This window comes from Castor canadensis, chromosome X, assembly GCF_047511655.1.
Source record: "Castor canadensis chromosome X, mCasCan1.hap1v2, whole genome shotgun sequence".
NCBI lineage: Eukaryota > Metazoa > Chordata > Mammalia > Rodentia > Castoridae > Castor > Castor canadensis.
The window spans coordinates 80298629-80304031 of record NC_133405.1 but is presented as its reverse complement, the minus strand read 5'-3'; the positions used below and the strand labels follow the sequence as shown (position 1 = coordinate 80304031).

Sequence of the window (5403 nt, the reverse complement as noted above, 5' to 3'; positions counted from 1 at the left end):
TCCTTTGTGAAACCCTTTAGAAAAGTTGGGATTCTGCACCCAAGAACCAGCCACTTTCCTCCCTTAGATGAAAGTGGGAGCTAGAGAGTCACTTCTTCATCATATGGTGCTGTACTAAGGACAAGGTCTCTGGTGAGAGATTGTCTCAAATCTCCTATTGGCCTCAGTGAGACTGATTTCATGTCCTCCCAGAGTGCAAGAACATTTTTAATAAGTTTTTAATTACTTGAAAAGGAAATTTTCTCATGAACTGTTGCTAAATTGGTGTGGGGGGGGTTAAGGAGAGGCTAGGGTTTCCTTTTTCTCCATATTGGTGAGATCATTTTGGGTTTTGGCATTATTTTATTGAATATATAAATTTCAGCATTCATAAGACATATTACTTTGTAGTTTCATCTTCTTGTTATGTCTTGTTCGGTTTGTTTGTGAAGATATACTGGTGTAATAAAATTAGTTGTGAGATCTCTCATTTTCTGTTTTTTGAAACCTATTGTGATGATTTAGTATTAATTTTTCTTTAAATGTTTAATAGTATTCACCAATGAATTCAACTGAGTTTGGCATTTTCTCTGTAGACAGTTTTTTACAAATTCAATTTCTTTACTTATTATAGGTACATTCAGAGTTTCTATTTTTTTTGAGGTTGTCTCAGTAGTTTGTGTCTTTGAAGGAATTAGTACATTTCATGTAAATTATCTAATTTGTTGTCATATAATGTTTAATAATCTCCCCTTATACTTTTTTCATTTGATATCCTTTCTTTAATTTTCCTTAATTCCTGATTTTACTAGTTTGATTATTCTTACTTTTTCTTCATCTAGTTAAATGTTTGTCAGTATTGTTGATATACTCATGGAACCAAGTTTTAGGTTTTTTTCGACTTTTTTACTTTTTTTGACTTTTTAATTAATTTTTTGCTCTAGTCTTTAGTGTTTATTTCCTAAAACTAGCTCTTCATTTCCTGGTTTCTTTAGTGGAAGGTTAGGCTATTGCGTTGAAATTGTTCCTTTTTTTTTTTAACATAGATATTAATGGCTATACTTTTCTGTCTTAACACTACTTTAGCTGTATTCCATACCATAGTTTGGTGTGTTGTGTTTTCATTTTCATACTTCTCAAATATCTTATAACTTTCTATATTATTTCTCCTTTGACTCCGTTATTATTTAAGAGGGTGTTCAAACAATATTATGAAAAGCAGATCATGCTAAGGGGAGGTCACTAACTGGAGAGGGAGAGTGAAAAAGGAGGTTAAGAAGGTGAATATACAAGAATGGAGAGCTGCAGAGAAAGTGGTGGCTCCTGCGGGGTTCTCCTGCACTGTGATGGGTGTAGCTGCCGCCTTGTGGCCTACCGAGGGGTGCAGGTGGACCCGGGCTCGGCTTCTGAGAGCTCTGGACCAGCACTGGTGCACCCTGGGATTCAGGATTCAGAGACATGCTTCCATAATGCCTGCTGCCCGCTATGCCTGTGGCCACTTCTGACCCGGTTTGGAGGAAGGTACCAAGAAACTGACAATGTGTCCTTGAATTTGCTTCATCAGCCTTAAAAGAGATGTTGGCATATTTTGGTGTTCCCATGGACCAAGTTTTGCTGATTTGGGAAAATAAATACTATGGATCAGCTTGGAGTATTGTTCGTATTATTGGGAAAATGCTTTCTTTAGAAACTTGTCAAAGACTTAATTTTGAGAAATGGCATATGGAAAAATGAAGAAGAAAAATTTCAATTTTTGCATCCTTTGCAACAAGTTTGGGAGCCATTGTCACCTGCTGTAAGACAGAACAAACCAGTGGAAAATGCTCTGCCCATGAGTTAAACTGCAATTTAAAAAATAGCTGCCCTTGAAGATGAGCTGGCTTTTCTTCGCTCTCAGATTCCTGCAATTATGCAAGTGAAGGAACTGAGAAACAGAACAAATTCTGGTTCCTTTGACTCGAATGAGGAGCCCAGTGGTATGGGACAAGTGCCACAATCAGGGACTATTCAGCTGAGTGTGGAACCAGATGAATTGCCAAGATCCGTGCTTTCTTCTCCTTCTCTACCACTTCCTCCTCAGTTTCCTTCTCTTCAGCCTCCATGTTTTCCTCCCATACAACCAGGATCTACTGATATTTGTGGCTCCCATAATCCAGCAGCTTGAAACCACAGAGAAGCACTCTGGTGTTAGTAAGACCATCTGTAACCACTCACAGAGCCAGAGAAATGATGGTACTCTGAACATGCTGGATGTTCTAAAGGACATAAATAAGGTTAAGCTTCAGGCTGTTGAAAGGTCACCTGGTGGTAGACCCATTCATAAGAGGAAAAGACAAAGTTCACAGTGGGATCATCATTAATATCACATGCGCTTAAGCAGAAATTTGCATTTCAAGAAGTTGATGCCTTTGACAAAGAAGATAGATCTTGGGAGTCTTCTCCCTTTTCTAGTCCAGAAACTTCAAGGTTTGGACAGTGATCTAATGGAAGAACTGATCAACACAAAAGCTATATATGCCCTTGGAAGGAGAGATGCAGAAATGTGCTGGCATATTTTTCACAGCCTTTCAGAGGATCATGTCCTTTGTTCATGAGGGTGGATGCTGGGATCCAGTGCCCAGGCCTGGAAGACCCTTTAGAAAACCTGTGTCTGATTGTGCAAGATCCATCTGTGTACTGGCTACTGAAGAGAGTTTGGTCTGTGGGTTTTCACCCCCATGTATGTTAGTATTATTGAAAGCTGAATACATACTTCAATAATTTTTAAAACAATTGCGCTTCATAATTAAGTGCCTTTGAAGTTTTTCAAAGTTGGTAATGATGTGGGTTACTTGGCCTCCAGGAAGTTGGAGATTTTCCAAGAAGATAAAAATTGTAATTTTTTTCATTAAGATAATAGTTTTAATCATGTAAGTTTGAGCTTCCTAAAACTTCTTCCTGAGATAATTTATTCTTAAAAACAGATTTTAAATTTAACTCTTCAGAGCTACAGCAGAAGTAGAATCTTCCTGACAAGTTCTGCCCACACTTGCTGTGTAAATATGTATGCCTGATGTTTGTTTCCTGTGTTCCTTACTTCATTTATACTGTTATTTTGTAAAAGGATTGTATAATAAATGTTTCTTTTAAAAAAAAATGAATACAGAATTTTTAAACCTGTTGATATCACCATAAGAAGAGGACTAAGATAGAAAGGAGAAAAATTGAGGGGATGAACCAATTCAGGTTATGATGCATACATATACACACATATATATATGTGTGTGTGTGTGTATATATATATATATATATATATAAATGTCACAGTGAAATACCCTGTATAGTTGATAGCTGTTTTACAGACCAAAAATGACTTTTTTCAAAAACGGAGAACAGGAAGGTAAAACAGGTTCTGTCTGAGGGTTGGTTCCAGTGGGAGGGGGAGGATATAAGGAAAGGGTGTAGGAGGGTGAAATTAGTGGAAATATTATGTAATCATGTATGAAAATGGAAAAATGAGACCTGTTGAAGGCATTCCAGGAATAGGAGGAGGGGGAGATAAAGAAGAATGATGGAGGGGGTGATTTCAACTATGATACATTATAAGAACTTCGGTAAATGTTACAATGTACCCCCAGTACAACAATAAAAAAAGATTTAAAAAGAAGAGTACATTGTTTAAGTTCCACATATTTTAAAGCATTTAAAACATTTAAATCACTCTGAAAGTAAACCCCTTACCAATTACACTCTTTCTTATACTCAGCTCCATGGAACTACTAATTTATTTTCATCTCTATGGATTTCTTTATTCTGAACAATTCATATAATTACAATGATTCTTATGTGCTTTTTTGAGATTTGTTTCTTTCACTTAGTAAAGTGTATTCCTAGTTAATCCATATTGAAACATGTATCAGTACTTCAATCCTTTTATGGCTAAATAATATTACATTGTATGAATATATCACAATTTTGTTTGTACATCCCTCAGTTGATGAACTTTTGGGTTTTACTAATTTTTGACTAATGTGTACTTATGTTGAAAATATTTGTGCACAAGTTTTTGTGTGTATATGTTTTGAATTTTCTTGCATGGACATAGATGAGACATTGCAAAGTTGTGCAGTAAATTTACATTAAACTTTATTTTAAAACTCTTTAAGTTATGACACAGAAGTTATGGTGTTTATTTGTTCTTGTCTATATGTGTCCATTTGCTCTGGCCCCATTTGTTAGAAAGCCAACATTTCCTCCATTGAATTGTTTTTAGACCTTTCTAAAAAAAGTTTCTATATTCATGTGCAGGGGTTATTTCTGGATTCTCTGTTCTGTTCCACTGACATATATGTTGATCTCTCCACCATTACTACAGTGTTGATTACTGTAGCATTGTTCTTCCCACTTTATTCTTTTTTCAAAATGTTTTTACTATTCTAGTTTCTTTGCCTTTCCATACAAATTTTAGAACAATTGTCTGTATCTGGAAGAAAAATCTTGCTGGAATTTTTACAGAAATTTTGTTAAAATTATATGTATTTATGGAGAAATTACAATTTTATTGTGCTGAGACTTCAAATCCATGAACAGTTGTTCCACTGATATTGCAATATTTTATCAACATTGTTTACAGCAAACAAGTCATTGCATTCAAGAATTTCTGTATTTGAGTTATTTTAAATTGTGGTCTTTTCTTTGAGTGTTGCTATGTTTATTGCTGTTGCACATAAATGCAAGTGATTGTTTTAGTCCTTTGAATTTTTTTTCTATATTCACCTATGTATTATAAAATGTTTATGCAGATTTCTAGGGACTTGCATGTTTACCTCCAATATAGATAAACATGTCATGTGCAAGCATAGACAATTTACTTATTCCTTAAAAATCTGTAAACCCTTTCTTTCCTTTCATTGTTCTATAGCATTGGCAAGAATTTTCTACCCAATATTGAATGAGAATAGTGTAGTAAGCAGGGAGAATCTTGCCTCATTTCCGGTCTTAGTGAGAAAGCATTTGGTCTCTCACTTTCAAGCAAATGTTAGTTGTAGCTTTTTATTTAAAAAAAAAAAGCTATAGGGGGTTAGAAGAAGTTGATAGGTTAGATACATCCAGGAATTTCCTGGGTCTTCATGAAACTGAAGCAAAACAACAGGTGTGTGGCTGAATGGAGAGGTGGGGTGCCATGGAAAGGCACTGGACTGCAACAGTAGTAAGAAATCAGGTGAAAACTAGAAATATTGGACTTTGGAATTCTAAGAAAAACAGAGCCTTAATGGTGTATGCCCAGCAAGGTTGTAAATTAAAAAAAGAGACAAGGAAATTCTCAGGGAGCCCCATAAATGCAGAATTCACTACCTTGTAAAAATGCAGTCTAAGACAGGAAATCTGCAATTTACATAAGAAGGTGGCTTTGGAGCAGGGGTCTCCTTCACTAACTTAGTCATA

General features: G+C 35.5%; 1 pseudogene; it reads left to right on the top strand.

Annotated features, from left to right (window-relative positions):
* The first annotated feature begins 1273 nt into the window (after positions 1–1273).
* LOC109693384 (mitochondrial fission regulator 2 pseudogene) lies at positions 1274–2458 on the top strand (annotated as a pseudogene).
* Positions 2459–5403: the final 2945 nt, after the last annotated feature.